Source organism: Geotrypetes seraphini, chromosome 6 (assembly GCF_902459505.1).
Source record: "Geotrypetes seraphini chromosome 6, aGeoSer1.1, whole genome shotgun sequence".
NCBI lineage: Eukaryota > Metazoa > Chordata > Amphibia > Gymnophiona > Dermophiidae > Geotrypetes > Geotrypetes seraphini.
Genome location: NC_047089.1, coordinates 213,040,422 through 213,064,710, shown reverse-complemented (window position 1 = coordinate 213,064,710; position 24,289 = coordinate 213,040,422).

Below are 24,289 nucleotides of genomic sequence, written 5' to 3'. Positions count from 1 at the left end.
TCATTTGAAAATAAAATACTTGTAATGTTCATATGGTTATAATCAATTAACAAAGTAACTATTAACTACCTAATTTTTTTTAGTAACTAGTACATTAACTATTTACATTTAGTGAAGAGTAACAGAAATCAGTAGTTAGTTACTTTCTACCCCATGTAACTAGTAACAGTAACTAGTTACTTTTTTACAGTAACTAGCACAGTATTGCGTGTACCACCTGAAATGTTCACTGACATGAGCAGCATCTTCCACTTGCTGTTCACGCTGGCCTCAACTTCCTTCTGACATTATGTCCTGGTCCCGCATTCAGGAAGTGACATCAGAAAGGAGCCGAGGCCAGCACGAGCAGCAAGTTGAAGATGTTGCTTGTGCCAGTGGATATTTAATGAGGTACGTGGGGAGATGGAAAGGAGGAGAGGCATCATGACCTCTGCCAAGATGGTGCCCGAAAGGGTCTGCCGCCCCAAACCCCTCTTACTTTGCCACTGACTAGATGGGCCATTGGTCTGACCTAGAAAGGCTATTCTTATGTTCTTAAGAATGAAGTATTAGCCACAGTTTGACTAACTCTATGGCACAGTAATAGTCTAGTAACTATACTACATCATTTCCTCTGAATAATTGAAGCCACATGAGATAATTTCACTCTTTTCCCCAAATTTCGATTTGGATCGCAGAGCTGGCTAGAAGCACCATAGATTTTCCTGGTACCTCAGGCAAAGAAGAACTCTACTGTCATATGTTTTTAATTCCTTAAGCAACGGTGCCATACTGTCTTGGGAACAGCATACCTCTACCTCAAAAGATCAGTTATCTTGCTATCGCAATGCATGAACAGTCGCCAGCTGTCACCAGTTTCTACTAATAAGCTGATCCACTTCTGGTTTTACCTCATAAATGCATGGAATTGTATTTCTGACTTGATGTGATATTGGTATGACGAGTTCATGCATTGCAACAGGGTCAAATCAGGACTACATCAGCCTGTCATTAAAAAAAAAAAAAGAATTCAAAATAAGGAGAGAACCATATTCAGTTCACACAATTAAAACATTAGAAAAGGGGCGAACATGAACATGTTAAAAACATTTTTAAAAAGGTATTCTTTCCATGTTCACTCTTTATAATTAAGAAGATGGAGCCAACTATCAGTGCTGGTTCCATGGGCTGCTTTCTTTTTGCATTCTGGTCCTCCACAGCCTGCCTCCTCTCCATCCTCATTCCTTTCAGGGTACCCTGATCTCCAGAACTCCTTCCCCCCCATTTATTATTATTATTGATGGGGTGAATCTGCTAGTAGGTGAAGGGGATAGTACTCAGGGCAGGATTAATTCTTTGGTGGGCCCTAGGCACATACATACACTGGACTCCTGGATCCTAGCCCCACCCCCTGCCTGTCCCTGGTCCTGCCCATACCTCCATTTATTTATTTACTTCCTTGTTTATTGCCACTTGATTTCTTTTTTTCTCTTTATTTTAAAATTCAAAACAAACAAATCATGTAGCAAATCATATGATACGATTCTCTTCGGCACATCAATGAGAGCAAGGAGTCAGATTTCATCAAATAACAATAAACTTTTATTGATTACGACAGGGGTCGCCATTCAAAATATCACAAGTAATTGGAAAAACTGCAGTAGATTAAATTATACCTTCTGGTGGAATTCATTGTGTCACATTTATAAAATGAAAAGCATAATTGCTACTCAAAAAGGGTATTATAATAAATTTTAAAAGATCTGGGGGCCATTGACAACTTATTGTAATGAATAGACACCATTTTCTAGTGAAAATATATTTGCAAATGGGGGGGAGGGTGGTTTATAGTTTACTGTGGGTTTAATAAAAAGTAAAATAATATTTACCGGTATATTGTATATTTTTGATTAAATGTTAAAGGAAAGGGAGGAGGGGTAGGGAATAAATTTTATATATTTGATGTTATATTAGAAAGAAATTCAAGTGATGTATTTAATTTCTTTTTTTTCAATTGAAAAGCTTTTATTGAAAAACACTCCAAACAGTACATAACAATTGCACATGAAATGCAAGAACAAAAATACATAGAGCAAAGTACCACACTCCAAAATAGCACACATAAGTACAATCGACAACATAGACATGTGCAAGTCCTACAAACTAATAAGAACAATCTAGAATATCCACCAAAACACAGCCAATACCCCCCCTCCCACCCCCCAGGGACAAAGCACAATATCTACAACTCTCAATATGGTTGAGAGACAGTCAATTCCAAACATAAACCAAAAATTGAAAAGGAATATGGTTATGGGATCCCCCCAAGCATCGCCCATCCATTCCGACTCCAAGATGTATTTAATTTCAAATGTTTTATTTGTACACTTGATGTAAGATTGAAAATGAATAAAGAATTAAAAAAAAAAAAATTCAAAACAAATAACAAAGATCATCTCTTCACCAACAAAGTCCAAAGCATCGCTGCAAGAGTGGGACTCTGACATTATGTCATCAGATCAGTGGACCGGGCCCCCATGATCCCAAGGCACGTGCCTACTTTGCCTATCTGTTAATCCAGCCCAGGTAGTACTATAATACAGGCACTAACATCTCCATGAATGTTTGGAATGATGGCACTTAAGCATGTCTATGTGCACATATGCACGTAAGTGCCAAAATTCCACCTAATTTGCTAGCACATATTAGCAAAGGGGTAGAGCATGGGCAGGAATCTATGCACAGGGTCAATATTCAGCCTTCAGACAGTGGGTGTTTTGCTCACTACCAACGGCGTTCTTCCTAGATATTCAAAGCCGAAACCTGTGCGGGCTCTGTCCAGTTATTTTTAAGCTGGCTAACAAACAGTTGCTTAAGTCAATATTCTGCTCTTAAGCAGCCATGGGTTACCACATAAAAATAGGATAGACTTTCCTGCAGTCCCATTTATGTGTAAAATTAGCCACTTAAAGGCTGACACCACCCCCTGAAGCCCCCAACATAGCCGACTTTGATTTAGGCGCTAACCACAATATTCAGCGGCACTTAGCTGGTTAAGTGCTGCTGAATGTTAGCAGCCAGTCTTGACCAAGCCATGTATCCGGTCAGTGGCCAGTTAAATTGTTTTGAATATCAGCCCCTACATGTATATCAGCAACATATAGACATAAGAACATAAGAATTGCCATGCAGCAAAAGAAGAGGGAATATGCCATGTCGCAGCAAAGAACTGTGAGGCCTTCGAGTGGTACAGAACCTGCCACAATAGTGAAGGAGCTGAGTCAGTTTTGGAATTAGGTGATTTGAACTGGAGAGTGGGGGGACAGGGGAAGGGGGAGAAGAACAGAAGGGAAAGGGGGAATGTGGGGAAAGGTAGGAGACAGAGGGTGTGAGCACAAGGGTAGGGCAAGGAAGTACAAGGGGGAGAGTGAAGGGGTGAAGGTAAAGAGTACTACTACTATTTATCACTTATATAGCGCTGAAAGGTGTAAGCAGTGCTGTACATTTTGACATTTATAAATTGTCCAAATTAGATTCTAAGCTCTTCCGAGCAGGGACAGACAGACATGCCATTTATTTATTTGTGAGAAAACCAAAAAAACTCTGTGGAGTGACGATGTTCCTAAATGGACTTTATTTGAAAGAGTCAAAGTTCCAAAGGTACACCAAATTATCCACATAAAATAAATTTATCCACATAAAAATAGGTTATCCACATAAAAGCCTTACAGGACCTAGTCCGCTAGGGATACAGGATCCAACACGGTCCGCATTTCGACAAAAAGTCTTCTTCAGGGGCCCCTGGGGGTCCTATAAAGGTGAATACGTAGGAAACAATTGTGTGGTGAACCGGAAGTGAGACACTGCTTTGCTCAATTATTTAGCCCTTCCTCCCAAAGGAGCCCAGAACAGGTTACAAAGTACATCCACAATATAATCGAGACAGGACAGAGATAACATAATTTACAATATACTCTCCAAAAACAGTACTTCAAAGCATATTTATTATCATTTTTAACTTATTCATTGGTCTTCAAAAGTGCCAGTATTAGCCAAATGATTTGAGTGGCTAAAATATTATATGGCACTAGCCTCTTCATTAGACCTGTTATTTTGTATAAAGTGCTTTAGTGCTTTAATACTTTCAATACTTCAGTAAATATATAGATGATTAATCTGAAAAAACTTTCAACTTTCAGCTTATCTTTTGTCTTTTTTTCTGAGTTTTCCTTTGTCAATAAATATTGGGAAGGGACCTGTCATTCCAACATGTTTCGCCCAAAGGCTGTATCAAGAAAAAGTCCCCCCCCCACCTTCTGTTTTAGCTCCACACCATCCCGATCACTAATGATTCTGGGCTTGATGGACCTTCGGTCTGTCCCAGTATGGCAATTCTTATGTTCTTATGAAAGAAAGCTCTGGTATAAGGGGGCATATAGGATGAAGGTGAAAGGGGACAGACCCAACTCAACTTTTCAAAATGATGGGCAATGCTAAACTCAATACAAATTACCCTTCCCTGCACACAAATGAAGGAACTTGCTCAATATTTTATTGGATGTGCTCATGCACAAAGAGGTCAATATAGAAAGCTACCATGACCCAAACTGGCCAAGCAATGCAGAAAGGCGTTGAGTATGGGTGTTAACTTAAATGGTAAGCATGGCTGCACACAACATTAAAATGACTTGTAATGAGGCCATTACCTATTCCCCTGCAATATGAGAAAAAATGGATTTTATAATGTGCAGAACGCAAGAGTAATCTGAGGAAATACTTCTTCACGGAAAGAGTGGTGAATGCATGGAATGGCCTCTCGGTGGAGATGAAAACTATCCGAATTCAAAGAAGTTTGGAACAAGTATATTGGATCTTTAAGGGAGAATAAGAGATAGTAGATGGCATGGATAGGCAGGCTGGGTAGGCCATATGGTCCTTATCTACCTTCATGTTTTTCTGTTTTCTGTTATTGGCAGTTAAAAACCAATTAGCACACACTTAAACAATTAAGTTAGACGCTATTCTAATAGGCTATAATGGAGTTAATTGATGCTAACTGGCAGTAATTTGCAGTTATGTGTGTAACTGCTCTTAGTCATAATTATATAACCTTCGCCCATAATTTCTTTAGCGCACAACTGCTTGGGGATGTGGATGTGAGAGGGGCAAGGGCAGGTCAGGGCTGTGCCCAGCACCTCCAGGCTAAGGTTATTGAATACTCTCAGTTACATGTTCATGCCACTAGGGAGTCGATAAAGGAACTAAGCTCCAAAATTCAACCTTTTACAATTTTGAGATGGGTTTTAACTCCAGAGTGGTATGCAAAGAGATGTTCGCTGACAGTTATGTATGACTCAATGTAGGTGTAAATGTCCATCCTTTTTTTTTTTTAAATACTTTATTCATTTCATATCTTAAATCAAGTACAATAAATACAAATATCAATTTCACTTTCATGTGGCATTATCTTATGACACAGTTTTATTTGGTGTAGAAATGAGAGCGAAGAAACAAATATCATCTAATAATAACAAATTATTGTTAATTTTAACTGGGATTGACATTCAACAGATAACTTATAATTGGAAAAATTGGAGTGGTCTTGATTATTGTTTCTGGTGGAATTCTGTTTGTCATATATGTAAAATGTCCATCCTTAAAAATGCCCAGACCAGTGTGTATCGATATGGAATATTTGTTTTTCTTGTTCTACCTTGAGGGGTGAGAGGGAGAAATCATGCATATGGTGGAGGGGAGGGGGACATGCATGGAGAAGAGAAAGAGAAAAAATGTTGGACATAGGGTGAAGGGCAGGGAGAGAGAAAGAAATGGTGCACATGATAATGGAGGGGAGGCAGGGAGAGATGCTGCATGGAGGAGAATAGAGAGGTTTGACCCAGGGCACAAGGCAGGGAGAGAAATGGTAGACAGCGGGAAAGAAACAGAAATGTTGGATATGGCAGTAGAAGGGAAGGTACAGAGATGAAAGATGAATGATGAGCAGGGCGAAAGAAGAAAATGTCAAATGGACAGGAGACCCTGGTGAGCAAGTTAACAGAAGACAAATAGAAATCAGAACCTGGGATCAACATGATTTGAATAATAAAATGACCAGACAACAAAAGCTAGAAAAAATAATTTTATTTTCTGTTTTGTGATTACAATATGTCAGATTTGAAATGTGTATCCTACCAGAGCCGGTGTTAGACAGTGAGCGTGAGCTAAGACCTAACAGAGGGAGGAAAAGTCTTTTTTGTTTTGTTTACACCACAGCCTCTGCCAGCGTGGGGTTGGAGAGGGCAAAGGAGGGGGGGTAGGCTACAGAAATAAACCCACCAGGCCTTTTGAAAAAAAAACCCAAACAAACACCTGATTGGGCAGGAAAACTAAATCAAATCATAAAAATCAAATAGAAAAATTTTTCCTTGAATCAGGCAGCACTAGTTAGCACATGTAGAAGAATGGATGTATTTTAAACAAAAAAATGAAGGTTTTAAGGGTTATTTTTTATTAAAAATAGGAATCTCCAGGTGTTTGAATCTGGACTTAAGCTCTCTCTCGATTGGCTTGCTTAAGCTGTGTGCGAGTTCCAAGTCAGTTGGTGAAGAGCAATGGACACAGTAAAGATGAGAAGAAGTGCACTGAGGGGCTGCTGTGTGTGAAAGATTTTTGACAGAAAAAATGAGAATTTGAGTTATTTGTGAGAAAAGTTGACAGAAAAATAAAGCCAGTGTGCTTCTAGGGAGAGTGAGAAGCTTTGGAATGATTTTCTTAAATTTTTACTGCTCGTAGGAACGGGGCTGTTGTTCCTTGTAATGCGGGATTTCTGTTTAAAGGTGACTGAGAACCAAGGAAAATGTATATAAATATTTGCTGCCTGACCTCAGTTTATTTACCATGGAGTTTTCCCCCCCTAAATTAAAGCAGGGAATAAATTAGAGAAATTGCTACTGCAACTCTTATCTAGAAGAGTAAGAGTTATTAACTGAAACCTTGAAGGGTTGACCCATAAGAGTTAAAGTTAAAACTGAGCAATTGTATAACCTTGGCTTAATTTTTTAGAACTATTTAAGGAGAAAATTTGTCTTAAAGGTACCTGAGAGTTTAAAAGCTCCACTGTGGGTAAAAGGGAGTAAAAGTTCTTTCAGTGACTCAAGGATGGGGTGATGCCCTGTGCTTTTAAAAGAGGAAAGAAAAAGTTTTCTTCCTACTTCTCTGACGTCTGTGTGTGAGATTATCCCCCTCTTTTAGGAAACTGCAATAGCAGTTTCTAGCGCGGGGAGCCGCACTGAATGACCCGCGCTGCTCCCAATTCTCATAGGACCTCAATGAGCGTGGGGAGCAGCGCGGGCCATTCAGCGCGGCTCCCCACGCTAGAAACTGCTATCACAGTTTTGTAAAAGGAGGCATATGTCTGCAGTTGTGTGGGTTCCAGAGCAGCAGAAGCTGTTGGCGCAACAAGAAAGTTGGACTTGGGAGAGTCTTTGGATGTCGTGTACCTGGACTTCAGTAAAGCTTTTGACAGTGTCCCACACCGCAGGCTGCTAAGCAAGATGGAATCGATGGGGTTAGGAGAGACACTAACTGCATGGGTCAATGATTGGCTGAGTGGCAGACTTCAGAGGGTGGTGGTTAATGGTACCCTCTCTAAAACATCGGAGGTGACCAGTGGAGTGCCGCAGGGCTCGGTCCTGGGTCCACTCCTTTTCAACATATTCATAGAGGATCTGACTCAAGAGCTTCAAGATAAAATAACACTATTCGCTGATGACGCCAAACTATGTAATATAGTAAGTGAATGCAGTTTACAGAATTATATGGCACAGAACCTGCTTACATTGGAAAGCTGGTCCTCAACCTGGCAGCTAGGCTTCAATGCTAAGAAATGTAAGGTCATGCACCTCGGAAGCGGAAATCCATGCAGGACGTACTTCTTGAACGGAGAAACTTTAACTAGGACTTCAGCAGAACGAGATTTAGGAGTAATCATCAGTGCAGACATGAAAACTGCCAATCAAGTGGAGAAAGCTTCATCTAAGGCAAGGCAGATATTGGGTTGTATCAATAGAAGTTTCGTCAGCCGAAAGCCTGAAGTCATAATGCCGTTGTACAGGGCCATGGTGAGACCTCATCTGGAGTATTGTGTGCAATTCTGGAGGCCACATTACAGTAAAGATGTGCGCAGAATTGAATCGGTTCAGCGGATGGCCACCAGGATGATCTCTGGGCTCTAGGGTCTCTCGTATGAAGAGAGACTAAACAAATTGCAGCTCTACACTCTCGAGGAACGTAGGGAGAGGGGAGACATGATAGAAACATTTAAGTACCTCACGGGACGTGTCGAAGTGGAAGATGATATTTTCTTTCTCAAGGGACCCTCGGCCACAAGAGAGCACCCGCTCAAACTCAGGGGCGGAAAATTTCATGGCGACACCAGAAAGTACTTCTTCACAGAGAGAGTGGTTGATCATTGGAACAAGCTTCCAGTGCAGGTGATCGAGGCAGACAGTGTGCCAGACTTTAAGAATAAATGGGATACCCATGTGGGATCCCTACGAGGGTAAAGATAAGGAAATTGGGTCATTAGGGTATAGACAGGGGGTGGGTAAGCAGAGTGGGCAGACTTGATGGGCTGTAGCCCTTTTCTGCTGTCATCTTCTATGTTTCTATGTAACTGAACTTCAAACTCTAATCTAATCTTGTGTATCGTACATACCTATTCAAGCTCTAGGCGACATTCAGAGAGGGGTTGAAAGGGGATCAGGAGGAGGGAATAAAAGGGGGCCTTGAAAGGGGGGAGGGTAAGAGGGGGGCTAGAAATCATAGTTGTCTAGAAGCACATCTAGCAAAAGAGGTGGAAAGATTCATTTCTGAGAAGCCAAGTAGGTTCAGCTGTCAAAGAGGAAGGTTTTCAGTTTTTTCAGTTTCTTTTCTGATCATTTCTGGCAGGTTATTCCAGGTTTTTACTCCTATGTAAGCATGGAGTGTAACAAACGCCTGTAATGGAGATTTTTTGTGGAAGGTAGATTTAACTGTATTCTGTTTATGAGTCTCCTGGAGGTAGACCAGATCGTTGAGAATAGTTGGGTGAGAGGAGTGGCTGAGTTTCCGTGGATTATGTGGTATAGGATGCATGATATTCTGAAGAGTATTTGCGATGAAATTGGTAGCCAGTGTAGTTGTTTGAGGAAGGCTGAGATCGAATCATATTTCTTTAGATTGAAGATAAGTCTGACAGCTGTGTTCTGAATGAGCTGCAGTTTGTGAACTAGAGTGGAATTGATCCCCAAGTATACTGAGTTGCAGTAGTCCAGCTGGGGTAGTACCATCAGCTGGATAATCAGAGCAAAATGATGTTGGTGGAAGTATGGCTTAATATGTCTTAGTTGGCGCATAGTGAAGATGGTGTTTTTCCGGAGGCTGGAGATTTGAGGATCCATTGTGAGTGTGTCAATAGTCAGTGAATGAGTACTTCAGCAAAGTAAGGAAATTTCAGAAAGGGAATACAGTAAATTAATTATATTTTCTAAATTTAGAATTTTACAACCCAGGTGTCCTGACAGGCAGGCTTCTAGATTAGTGCATACACAGAGGGAGGTAGTTTCTCTCCTGTTATGTTATTTAAGCTAAGTTTAGGGTGAAGACACAAAGCAAAGTTAAGCAAGAACATAAAAAGTTGCCTCCGCTGAGTCAGACCAGAGGTCCATCGCGCCTAGCAGTCCGCTCCCGTGGCGGCCCATCAGCCACGATGACCGTGGCGGCCGTGGTGGCCGTGGTGACACTTATAGTTGAAAATCTTGGGAGAAGTAATGCTGACCAGTATGGACCATGTTTTAAAGGTAGTGTTTTAACTATTTATTGGAAAGCATATTTATATTTTTAACTGATTTTAAAATGTTGAGTCTTTTGGGAGGGGGGTGGGTGGGTGGGAATCAGTTAACCATGGTGAATTCGTATAAGACTGTTGGTACTCATTTTTGTGCTTTGTACACTGTGGTGTTCTGTAATTGTTTGGTTCTTTTTGAAATTCAATAATAATATTATTCCCCCCCAAACAAAATGTTGAGGCAATAAATTCCCCTTGTACTTTGTGTCTGATTATTTGGATTTCATGCATACCTTGTCTCATACCTTTTCCAAGCTTTATTAAAATCTATTTTTCACCCGTTAATAGCAAAAATTATTGGATGAAGTCTATTTTGCTGATTCGATTTCCTCTTCCAGGGAGGTTCCTGCTGACAAACCCTCAACTATATGACTACAGAAATTGGGAGATGCAATGGGTATTTCCCTAAGAGGCAACCCGTGTCACATTTCTGATGCTGCATTGCATACAGAATCTGGTTCCTTGAGGCTTCCAATTCCACATTTGAAAACTAACATCCGCAACCTTCACCCTCAACTAATTAATGCTGTCTCCCTCTCACCCTTTGTCATGCTCTCACTTTCATTTTACTTATGTTTAAATCACTTTTCTCTCCCTTCTCCCCCCTTGAGTGAATAAAATAAATGCTCTCCCAACTTACTCAAGTTTAATTAAGTTTTAAAATTCATACTGTGAACATAAGTGACAATCCTGGAGATAAAATCTGTCTTTATTATTCATTCAAGAACACAATTTAGCATGTCTGAAGTCATTACTTCACTCGCATACCATGCTTTCTTTTGCTTCTGCTAATCGTTCAACTTTATTTCTCTTCCCTCCTCCCCCCCCCCCCATATGATTTGAGTTCTGCAACATATAATATGTCACTCCTGTGTTCCTTTTCTCTCCATTTGTTCCAATGAGCCTAGCTTTCTATCTATTCTGTAGCTACAAATGAAGCTGTCAGATTGGATCAGGCACTTGATATGACAGCCCTTGTGGGAGTCAGGACCCCTTGAACAGAGAGGCCTTGTCTGTCACAGCTGCCTGACACAACCCATAATGCACAGATTGATGGCTCCAAGAGTAGGACCCAGCACATTTTCACCTCTATTTTGGGTGAAAACACTCCTTGAAAGATCTTGAAAGGCGCTGGCAGTTCAGCAGTTGGAATGATTAATGAGCATTGGCTCTGCTGTATGGATTTCTCCCAGCACCAACAGCCCCTCATCCAGCAGGCCTAAGTATGCTCTGCCCCCCTTCCCTCCCCCCCTATTCCCTTGCCTTCCCATGTTTAGCCGGAAATGAGACTAAACGACATGTAGCATATGGAAAAAGTTAAATATAAATTATGGCTGAAGGAGACGTAGCTCAGTTTGGAACAGTTGAAAAATGTTTATGGGTTGAGAAACCTTGGGCCCGCTCTGTGTAGTTAAAAATGATAAATGGGATTCAGTCAGAAAGGAATTTCTGTTGTAGGGAAAGGCAGAATAAGGTTCTTTCAGTAGATTTCTCTTATTCTGAACTGAGAACTGCCCCAGGCCTCAGCCTTCAACAATCACTAAATCATTTTACTTGAAATGAAAACAACCCATTCCACAGTCAAGAGTTTTGGCTAGTTAGTTGTTTGTTGGTTGCGAGTGCAAGTAAATCCATGAAACAGAGGTTTTCCCCCTTTTTGCTTTGTTTCTGTGCTATATTCAAAAATGATGTCCTGGCGAGGGGTGGGGGTAGATAATAAAGAACTGGATATTAAATACTGCCCCCCTTTTCTCCCCACTGCCTTCCCCTCTCCCAATCACCACCAGAATATGGCTGAATTAGTGATGTTCTCCTCCATTATTTTGGGCAAAATTGTTATACAGTCTGCTGTTCATATGCTTTTTACCATTCTCTGTCTCTGTCCCTATTTTACTCCTCCTCTACCCCCCACTCCAAAACAGATATGGTATTGGGGGTGGGGGGGGTGTTGCACTCTACAAAGGAACTGAATGGTTCATTAAGGTTATGTCAGGATCAGAAATCTGTCAAAACTCTATTTGTTAGAACATTTCTTTAGATTAGGGGATGTCTTTTTTTTTTTCTTTTACTGTTAAGCCTGATTGATTATTTGTAAATAGCTATAAGTTTGATGTATTGTTGTTATTTTAATTTAGATTTGTGCATGTGAATATTGTAATCCGCTTAGGTTATAAGCAGAATTTAAAAAAATTTAATATATAAATTGTGGGACAGACTGGTATGAAAGACATAACCTAATGAAATGGTAGTATTTTTCATGAAGGATCCCAGAAAGTAACCATCCTCATTTTTTCCAGAATTGCTCTTTGCTTTAAACCAAATCCCTGCCTATAAACCCTCCTCCCTCCCCTACTGAAACTGTCATCTGGGCTGTTGAGTGTCTGTCTTGCCCTTGGCTTTCCAAACAGGAGACTTCTGAAGACCCCCCCTATTGACAAGGGTTTCATCTGCATCTTCTCAGTGTAAGTAGGTCTCCCCTATGTATTACTCCTTCCAAGTGAGAACAAAACCACACAGTCCAGTGGGAATAACCATAAACTGTGGTGTCTTTTATTGGGCTAACATACGTACAAAGATACCACAACACAAGAGCTTTTGAGACTACACATGTACAATTTTTAGAATTTTGCACTTAAAATATGTAACACCAGATTCAATATTTTCTGACCACCACCACAACAATTTAAGTGTTTCAGTTAATAAAAGATGTGAAAAAGGTAAACTGATGAAGTATAAGCTAGTTAATTACAGTTTAAACAAAAATGACTGATATGTCTAGAGCAGGGGTGTCAAACTCAATCACAAAAGGGGCCGAAATCTAAAACACAGGCTTAAGTCGTGGGCCAAATTTTTTATTAAGATACTTAGTCTTAGTAGAAGTATAGATCTTTCTCCTCCTGAGACACCATTCCAGCGATTCACCTGGTTATTTTCACCTCATTGATGTTACCATACTTAATCCCAACTCTATTCAAATAGTCATTCTAGGCAGAGGCAGCGGAACGCTTTTTTGTTTGGGGGGCCCCGAAAGCTCTGCCCCAGACCCCATCCCCTTAATAGTACTAATTGTAATACCAATTTTTCCATTCATTCTATTCTAAAATGGCATCCGAGCAGCTAAAATAGTGGTCTCAAATTTGCGGCCCGCCAGCTACTATTTTGAGGCCCTCGGTATGTTTATCATAATCACAAAAGTAAAACTAAACAGTTTCTTGATCATATATCTCTTTAGCTATAAATTACAATATTATTATTAAGACTTAGCCAAAAGGAAAGATTTATAAACTATAAAGAGTTTTACCTCATGCAAAATTGTCATTTCTTTAATAAGACATTAACTATTTTTTCTGGGGCCCTCCAAGTACCTATAAATCCAAAATGTGGCCCTGCAGCAAAGGGTCTGAGTTTGACACCACTGAGCTAAGAAGAGGTGCCTGCTTCCAGAATTGCCCCTTCTATGGATAAGTGACTTTGTAAAGAAAGAAAAATTACAGCCCAGCATTCAAAAACTCCAACGATTCCTAGTTTCTTACAAATATTTATGGCTACAGAAAACAGCCCCATCTTATTGATGTAATTTCAGATCACATTATATTCCATATTTCATTAAAGTCATATCAACATTGATTTCGTACCACGCATGGATTTAATTCTAATCACAGCAATGCTTTCACACTGTATCCTGAATATCTTGAATACAGCAAAAAGGCTGACAAACAGGTCAATGAATAAGCCGTAGGCAAGATCTTTTTATTGGACTTAGTACATTTGCGACTTTGAACAGCTGCACTGCCCTCATTGGACATGATCATTAGCTTATTCTGCACGGACTCATTGAGGGGCTCTCTGGAGCTAATCACAAATGGATTGAGTTACTCCAATTAAAAGGTATCACCTAAGATTTGTTAGGGGTCCTTTTATTCTACATCATAAAACCCAGCAGTAATTTAATTCCATATCATATCACTAGTCCCATCCAATATCATGAAACATTTCAGCCGGGACTGAATCTACACCATCCGCCCAAGCACCTGACAACCAATACATTATGCACTAAGGCAGCCTGTTCCATTACTGCACTCATTACCCAGGCATCCAGACCACATCTAACCTCTCAGCTCACAGGAGACCAAGTACAGCACTAAGCAATAAATATTCCCAGCTCAGACAGAGCATACGCATCAGAAATACTCCTCTCTCGCCTTTATTGTTGCACAGATGTGAACTGATGGGCTCTGCAGGGCTGTTACCTTTTACTAGCGTTAAGATCATAGTAACAGTAAATAATAGCAAACAAAAACTAAAATGATCCGTCCAGTCTCCTCAGCAGCAAGTTATACATTTTGGGTAGATGTGCATATTAAATTCCCATACAGAATCCAATACCTGACCTGGTTCCCCTATTTCTCTCAGCTAGGCTATTAAAGTAGTAATATTACCTTCCTGGTTTGAGACTGCTACTCAGGCAGGTTACCCCTTCCCCCCTCCTCTTCTCAAAGATCACTGTTTCTCAACTTCTTCAAGCCAAGTAACCCCCTAAGTCTAACAAATATCAACCAAGTACCCCTGCCCAAGCTCCGCTCCAGACCCCACCCCCATAATAATAGTACTAATTGTAATGCAATTTCTTCCATTCATTTTTCATATACACACAATATAATCTTATTGGGAACCACAAAATTTTTTTTTTTAAAACACAATGCACACTGTACGCAGAGAAAATGCTAATTATCATTTATAATCCTTTTTTTTAAGAGGTCAAGACAGATTACTTTAACATATGCAATGTCACTTCAGTAAAAACTATAGAAAAATAGACATATGTAGTACAAAACATAGAAAACAGTTATAAATTCTCAAAACTGACACATTTCGATCACTAAATTAAAAATAAAATCATTTTTCCTACCTTTGTTGTCTGGTGATTTTATGAGTCTCTGGTTGCACTTCCTTCTGACTGTGCATCCAATATTTCTTTCTTTCTGGCTGCTGCACACTTTCTCTCCTCCGGACCTCATTCTCTTTCCTAACCGACATTTCTCTCTGTCCCTCCATGAGTACTTTTCTTCCTCTCCTCTACCCCTATTGGCAACATTTCTCCCTCTCATATCCCCAGATCATGTGCAGCATTTTTCACCACTGCCCACAAACCTTGGGCCTAGTTCTCCTTCTATCATCCCTCTCCAGCACCATGCTACATCTCTCCCTCCATCACTATGTTCAACATTTGGGTGCCCAGCTTTCTAGAATTAAGGGGCTACTGTACAAGTATACCCCCACTTGTACCATGCATACATTTATCATGATCTAATTTTATGAGGCCTTTTCTATGCATAAATCAGCATTTTAAATGCAGAGAAATTTATAAAATTATCTCCTTAAAGGGGTCACTTGAGGTGCTTACCTATTTGGTTCAGTTAAACTCCTTTAATATTGTATATGACAAACAAGCTCCCCTAGGCCTCTAGAAATCTTCCGGTATAACAAGATAAGAGAAAGAGAGAATGAGCTCTCTTCATAGCTAAAAAGGAAGAGCTGATGCATGCTGATCAGGCTCATTTACATTTAAAGTAATGGAGAATGAGATCATTTTTAAGACTTATCTCCAACAAGTCAAATTTGCAGTCTCAACTTCTAAATAAACTGAGAACATGGATTTAAAATTCTTCTTCGGAGAAATGGAGTAAGTGTGTCCTTTAAAGGAGAGTGTATTTATGGCTTAATGCAGAGCAGAGAGGCTTAATGGGTCCCTGCAATAACTAATGGATGTCCTTGCAGTTACCACTGGCTTGCAGGAGAGTGCAGCTGAGTTATTTCCATCATTTATCTTTTCTTCTTTTTTTTGGGCTAAGATCAAATGTAAGGTCTGAGCTATAAGTTTGGGATGGTCTCTTTTTCTTTGTTTTGGACAGTTCTTTCCCGTTAATTTGGAACCAGTGCTGGGATTCTGGCGCTATGAGTTTTCGTTCTATACTATCTAGGGATTTTCCCCTTATTTAAATAGATTTATCCACCCCTCATTCCCTATTGTTTCTAGCCTGATCCTGAAACAGGACCTAGGCTCCAAATCCAGCCACCAACTGACACTGTTAAATATGATGATGACTGCCTCCCCCTCCCCACTTGCAAGCTGTGAATGCTGCCTTCCCAGCTGCAGCCAACCTGGCATACAGAAGACATGACTCAGGAACTGAGCTGGGGACTTTCCACATGGCTTTTTAATTGAGACAGAGAACATGTACAACAGGGATCCCCAAACTATTGCCCTTGGCTAGATGCCATCCCTTGGATCAGGTTTTTCTGGCCCTCCATGATTTTTCCTGTCCTTAGATCAGATCCAGCTCCCAGAACAAGGTTTTGTTTTTTTTCTTTCTTGGATTTATTTTGCCAGGATCTCCTTACTGCCTGTTTCTCTTCCTCTCTTCTGCAGCTCATGGATTTCAGCTAGCAGAATGGGAGCAGTCCAGTGTCAATTCCACTGGACCTTCCTTCTCTCCTTCCCTACTAAGCTATCCCACTGTTGAGATCCTCTACCTCCTTGGGTCTGGTGGGAATGTGGCAACAGCTCCAAGAATAAAGTGAGAGTTAGATGCCCTGGAACAGTCACTTGTCTTTGGAGCCCCTGTACTGCTAAACCTATCAAACATTCACCCTACACCTGTCATGAGCCAGATACCATTGCCAGTGAGGAAAATGATGCTTCCCCTACTATTGGTGATGTACAGCTGGAAGAGTATGTTTGTCTCCCTGCTTAAGGAATGCAGCTCCAGTTCTTCCTTATTGTTATTGGATCCTCTGATCTTTGTGGACTTGAGTTGGATGGATTATACTGTATATTATTTCTTTCCATTTGAAAATATGTTCTTTTTTGACATATCTTATAATTTGCCCTTTCAAGATGCTGTGCATGGTTTGTATTTTGAATACTCCATATATAAAACATTTTAAAAAGGCATGCAGCTCTGGGAGTGTATATGTATGAGACTGCCTTAGGCTCATGGCATTGCAGGAGTGTGTGTCTGTCAGGGTGGCCCATGCCCCACCCAAACAAATAACTGCAATGATAGCAGCAATGCATGCTATCTGCAAGTCACGTCAAGATGGGTGGTGCGCTTTTGTCTCTACTGTGCCAAAGGCAGAGACGGCAGGGAAACTTGGTAAAACCGTCTTGGAGTACCATTAGGAATGCCATCATTTTGAAGCCTCTGATGACCTCCTAGCTGTACTCATCATACCTCAAGGCATCTAGTAAAGTCTTTATGCTGTTGTAATCCTCTTTGAGGTGCACTGAGTGAGCCAATGGAAGAGACGGGTACTTGTTCCCATTATGGAGCAGTGCGGCTTTGATGCTCCTGGATGAACTGTCAATGAAGAGACACCACTCTTTTGGGTTACAGGTGATTTTAATTGCCTCAGACTGGTCACATTGTGGCAGAAGAAGAGCCCATCTTGATGGGTGAAGAAGGGCGGACAATGCTTGGCAACATTTCCTCTGATTTGTGGACTTGCACACTTTCATCCAGGAAGTTCCACTGTTTGAGACTAGACATCAAAAACTCAGCCTTGGACTTGGTAAGATTAAGATCTCTGATCAAGTCATTGAGGTCTTTTTTTGGTTTGGATAGTATGGTTTCTCTCATCTGTTGCACCACTGATATTGTAAACTGGATCTAAAATGTCTTCCTCACTCTCTGACTTGCTACTCTCTTCTGATGACAACTGCTGTCTTGCTGGAAGAGTGGGTTTGGGGAGCTCGGGCAGTATCACACTAGGGCAGGGGTAGGCAATTTGGGTCCTTGAGAGCCGGAGCCAGGTCAGGTTTTCAGGATATCCACAATAAATATGCATGCAGTGCATGCAAATCCATCTCATACATATTCATGGTGGAGATCAAGAAAACCTGACCTGGCTCCGGCTCTCGAGGACCAAATTGCCTACCACTGCACTAGGGCAATGGATGAAGGAATGTTCGGAATATGTGATTACAGATGTATGCTTGCCAGTTTGACATTTGGAAGGGTCCACCATACAAAAGTAGCAGTTGCTTGAGTGGTCAGTGGGTTCCTGTCAAACTCTTGGGATAGCAAACTTCATGACTATCTTTTCCCCTCTTTACGATCGTGTTTTAGTAAAAGGGCCCCCAAGTTTGCTCAGCTTGCAATCAGTCTGGAAAATTCTGCAAATGTCCTGGTCACAAAAGCAAAGTTTGAGGGGAATGATATCCATTTTCTATACTTTTGTGGCATAGGCAATTAAGAAAAGACACTTTTTACCCATGAACAACAAAAAAAAAAATTGTTACATAGTGTAATTAGTTGTTCGCTTGTTATCCAGTTTATTTGCAGAAACCTGGCCTGCTTCAGCCCATATTCTCCCACAGCGGCTCAGACAGAAAACACCATCTTTTTGTCCTAAAAAAAAAGACCCAGGTTCAAGGCTGGTACAATAACATGATTTAAAGTCTTAAAGACTAGCGATACTATTTTACAAGTTTCATGCCTGGGCTAATTCACTCATTTTCCTTCATATGGATAAGAAAGCAGTAAAGCCACATCATTCAAACTGTGTTTACAGCAGCTGTTGGTTAACATTGCTGTAGCAGACTAGGATGACTGTAACAAAAGATTTACTATGGTTGGGGGGGAGGTGTCAAGATTCCAGTTTGCTCTGACATAGCTATGATATAAATGCGGGCAGCTGCACGTGTCTGATATCTTTTGGAAAGCTTGGGGTACTGTTTGGTAGTTGAGGGATAGCAAGCAGAAAGGGACATCATTCTCTTCCCACCGCCAATCCAGGATCTCCCTTCTTTAATCCCTGTAGTGAATGGCAGAGTGGGACCGTACAGGCGCTCTCTTTCTCTCTGGGCAGCCCAATAATGGATAACATCAAAGGCTACTTCAGACAAAGTTGCAATCTCCGGTTACTCATTCTGAGACAGCTGAGCTTTTAAAGAGTATTCAGGCCCTTCAACATTGGCAGGGAGTGATTAATGACCAGCAGATTTAAAGCTGCCTTAATCGCCAGTTCACCCACTCCCTTGCCCTACTGCTTAATGAGTTCAGACATAAACTTTTTCAGGCCCCTTTTGTAAGCACCTGTTTGGTCTCATGGTCAGGTTTTGCGTTCCATGGGGAGTTTCTACATCCTTTGGCCTCTCATTCAACCACTGCTGCTGCCCTACATCAAAAGTCTTGACATCACTCTTGCTATCATGCAGTTAAGGTTCAATAATGCCACTTTTAATTATTAACATTATCTAATACACAACAGTTTGGGCCAGCTTCTGTACAGTGCGAGCAAAGTAGTGCACGCAAATCTGTGCGTGTTGCCGATTTGCGTGTGCAACTTGTTTGATTAACAAGTCAATCTGTGCTGATAATTGGCAACTAATACCTAATAACTGACACTGACACAAATTAGTTACACATGCAGACCGTTCTAAGCATCCTATATAATAAAACCCTAGCCGTACATGCGCACTCTTAACTACGTGCTTCCATGATCTGTAGGTCTGTGGCCGCAGGAGTGCGCATGCGCGCTTAGGGTTTTTCCCCCCTCCCTGTAAGACAGTTCGTCTTCGGTGGCAGCGTCTTCGGCCCCCCTCCCCGGCACTCCCATCTGACCCTCCCATCCGACCTTCCCTTCCCGTGGTCTGGCCGGCTTCCTTAGCCCTTGCCGCTGCCCCCTTCCCTTCCCGCGGTCCCGACAAATGTGCAGACTCCAGCAGCGGCCGCAGCACTCTAAACACGCTGCTTCACGGCCTTAACTGCCCTGATTTGCTCTGCCCGACACGGCAGAGCAAATCAGGGCAGTAGAAGGCCGCGAAGCAGCGTGTTTAGAGTGCTGCGGCTGCTGCTGGAGTCTGCATGTTTGTCGGGACCGCGGGAAAGGAAGGGGGCGGCAAGGGACTAAGGGAGCCAGCCAGACCGTGGGGACGGTACGCGGCAGCCTCAACAGCGTGTAGGCAGGTGGCACGTGAAGGAGTTTGAGCGGTGGTGGCAGTTTCGCTCAGAGGAACGGCTGGAGGGTATGGTGCCGGTGCTGCAGGTGTCCCATGCAGGTAAAAATTCTCAAAGGAGGGGGAGGGGGAGAGGGAAAGGAGGCTGCTTTGGGGTAGGGGTGTGCTGAGAGGCAGACAGCTTTGCTTGGGGGGGGGGGAGAGACTGAAGGGGGGCCACAGAGAGACAGTCAGGGAGGAACTGGAGGGGGAAAGGGAAAGGGGCTGTGGGGGAGGGTTTGCTGGGAGGCAGACAGCTTTGCTTGGGGGAGAAGACAGAAGGGGGGCCACGGAGTGACAGTCAGGGAGGAACTGGAGGGGAAGAGGGAAAGGGGGCAGCTTTGGGGGAGGGGAGTGCTGGGAGGCAGACAGCTTTGCTTGGTGGGGAAGACAGAAGGGGGGCCACGGAGAGACAGTCAGGGAAGAACTGGAGGGGGAGAGGGAAAGGAGGCTGCTTTGGGGGGAGGGGTGTGTTGGGAGGAAGACAGCTTTGCTTGGGGGAGGGGAGACAGAAGGAGGGCCACAGAGAGACAGTCAGGGAGGAACTGGAGGGAGAGAGGGAAAGGGGGCTGCTTTCTAGCACCCGTTAATGTAACGGGCTTTAGTATTATATAAAATGGAGCACGTAAAGGGGTGTGGCCAGGGGAGGAGAATGAGCGGATCATGGGCATTCCTAAAAATTGGTGCACTGTTATACAGTAAGCTCGATCTGCGAACAACATAGATGCAGGCATTTAGGCCTGATTTTCATTGGCCTAAAATGAGTGCTAAGTGTGATTTTATAACCTACACATAGCTTGATTCTGTAAAACACTTCCAAAGTTAAGTGCTGTCCTTTTCGGAACCATTTTTAAAGGCCTCATATATAGAATTTGTCATGGCCCTTTATGACAAGAGAGACACAGCTGGTCACAAGCACACCAACAACATTTAATATCCTAACCTTCACTGCACAAACAAGCAAATCAGAAAAATAAAGCCTTCAGATGCTTTCCAAATTCAGGTGTAACAGTCTGTATTCTCAGAGCACGAGATAGCTTGTTCACTTTGTCGGAGTGACTACAGCAAAGGTCAAAGCACAGGCTTCAAGAAGGTGAAGACGACACATGGACAGAACAAGAAGTAAATTCAAACCTTCCGATGTTAGCAATAAGGGCTTACACATTTTCAGATTTGTCCAGCTGTACAAAATGGTATCCCTAGTTACAGCTTTATATATTAAAATTAGAATCTTGAATTTCACCCTCCATAATGCTGGTAATTGGCGTAGAGCAGTGGTCTCAAACTCGCGGCCCGGGGGCCACATGTGACCCGCCAGATACTATTTTGAGGCCCTCGGTATGTTTATCATAATCACAAAAGTAAAATAAAACAGTTTCTTGATCTTATGTCTCTTTAGCTATAAATTACAATATTATTATTAAGACTTAGCCCAAAGGAAAGATTTATAAACTATAAAGAGTTTTTTTACCTCATGCAAAATTGTCATTTATTTAATTAAACATTAACTATTTTTTCTGAGGCCCTCCAAGTACCTACAAATCCAAAATGTGGCCCTGCAAAGGGTTTGAGTTTGAGACCACTGGCGTAGAGAGTGCAAACCCAAGGAGGCGATCAAATCACTGTGTGCCGGCCAGAGATGAGCTGCTGAATGTTGCATAACCTTTTAACATTCCCTTTCAGTAGTCAAGCCTAGAACAGATCAAAAGGCTGCAACAGTATCCTAAAATTATCGGATCAAGGAATGGCTCGAGGATCTTACAGCAGGGACACCTTAACCATTAGGCAAGGTAGGTGGTTGCCTAGGATCGCTGCATCTTTTTTGTTTGGGGAGGCGGGATGCAACAAAGAGCAGCTAAAATCAAAGCAGGATACATCATGACAGTCCCACAAATTCAAAGGTCCTTCATAATGTACTTTTACCTACACATAGGGTGAGTAATTTTCAAATAGCTCATTTACCCAGTTAAAGGGGGAAGGGGGAATTATCAATAAGGGATACCGATTAGACAAGTTATTTTACTATTAATTCATACTATTTAATTTAATTTAATAGCAGCATTTATATCCCGCTTAACCACTAAGTTCAAAGAGGATTACAACAAAAAATACAATCAAATGCAAAGAAAATCAATGGTGAACCCCCCAATAAATATTTTTGAAACTACATTTTAAAGCTTTCCTAAAGAATATATGATGTGAACTATTTCTTATATTAGATGGTAAACTATTCTAAAGTTCTGCAGCTTTATGAAATAAGCCCTAGTTACTAATGACCCAAGTTAACATTAAGAAACTAGTACAGGGCTCTATTGCTCTGACTGTTTTAGAGTATTTCAATTCTTAAGCATCTAGTGAACCGACAAATCTCTAGATTTTGAACCCCTGATGCAGGCAAGTTGCCAAAATAAGGCCGTGTCGGGTTCATTATGTGTGCATGAGACATCTATTAAAGACTATTGTCAGTCTGAACATCCTAGTCATCTGTGGGAGTGTGTGGCGCAGTGGTTAGAGCTACAGCCTCAGCACCCTGAGGGTGTGTGTTCAAACCCACACCGCTCCTTGTGACTCTGGGCAAGTCATTTAATCCCCCCCCCCCCCATTGCCCTAGGTACATTTGATAGATTGTGAACCCACCAGGAGAGACAGGGAATAAATTCATCTAAACTGTTCTGAGCTCCCCTGGGAGAACAGTATAGAAAATTGAATAAATAGTGTGAAAAGATTCAGCCTCTGGTAATCAGAGCTGGTATTGTGACATCATAATGCCTCATTCCACCAATGCCTAAGAGTCAACCTCATCAGTGATGTCACAATGGCTTGACTGTCCTTTACTTGGCTCACTTTTACTACATTTTGATTTCTAGAGTGGCGCAGTGGTTAAAGCTACAGCCTTAGTACCCTGAGATTGTGGGTTCAAGCCCACGCTGCACCTTATGACCCTGGGCAAGTCACTTAATCCCCCCATTGCCCCAGGTACATTAGATAGATTATGAGCCCACCAGAACAGATAGGGAAAAATGCTTGAGTACCTGAATGTAAACCACTTATAAATACTGTGCCTAAATTTTGCAAATAATTCAAAAAAGGGGGTGAGGGATAGGCAGATCGAGTGCGTTCCTAAATTTAGATGCAGGCATTTGCACTGCATTTTCACTGGAGCCTGCACCTAAATTTAGTATTGTTTCCCAGGCATAAGCGCTATTATATAAACCACACCTAACTTAAAAACAGCTTATAAACTAGCACTATTTTTAGTGCTGATTTTTGGGGTACCATATAGTCCATAAGTATAAAATAGGAGGCATATTAAAGCTTTACTAAAGAGAGAGAGGTTTATGTTTATTAAAAGTTTTTAATTGCACTTCGGTTTAGCAACAGCACGGTTTACAAATAATAAAAAAGTGAAAAGGAACGCCATTAAAAAACATAGAAAAGAAAAAAATGCAATTCAAAATTAAAATTAACTAGTCTAAAACAGTTGCCAAAGAGAGGACATGCTAGACCATAAGAACAGCCTTACTGGGTCAGACCAATGGTCCATCAAGCCAAGTAGCCCATTCTCATGGTGGTCAATCCAGGTCCCTAGTACCTGACCAAAACCAAAGGAGTAGCAACATTCCATGCTACCGATCCAGGGCAAGCAGTGGCTTCTCCCATATCTTTCTCAATAACAGACTATGAACTTTTCCTCCAGAAAATTGTCCAAACCTTTCTTAAAACCTGCTATGCTATCCACTCTTACCACATCCTCTGGCAATGCCTTCCAGAGCTTAATTATTCTCCGAGTGAAAAAATATTTCCTTCTAATGGTTTTAAAAGTATTTCCCTGTAACTTCATTGAATGTCCCCTAGTCTTTGTAATTTTTGATGGAGTAAAAAAAAAAATCGATCCACTTGTACCTGTTCTACTCCACTCAGGATTCTGTAGACTTCAATCATATCTCCCCTCAGCCGTCTCTTTTCCAAGCTGAAAAGCCCTACCCTTTTTAGTCTTTCTGCATATGAGAGGAGTTTCATCCCCTTTATCATCTTGGTCGCTCTTCTTTGAACCTTTGTGGGATGAACACAGAAGATTTAGAATCAGAAAATAATATTAAAGATTGAACTAGGCCAGTTACTGGGCAGACTTGTACGGTCTGCGTCTATGTATGGCCGTTTGGAGGAGGATGGGCAGGGGAGGGCTTCAATGGCTGGGAGGGTGTAGATGGGCTGGAGTAAGTCTTAACAGAGATTTCGGCAGTTGGAACCCAAGCATAGTACCGGGTAAAGCTTTGGATTCTTGCCCAGAAATAGCTAAGAAGAAAAAAAAAAAAAAATTTAAATTGAATCAGGTTGGGCAGACTGGATGGACCATTCGGGTCTTTATCTGCCGTCATCTACTATGTTACTATGTTACTATGTTACCACTATATCTTTCTTGA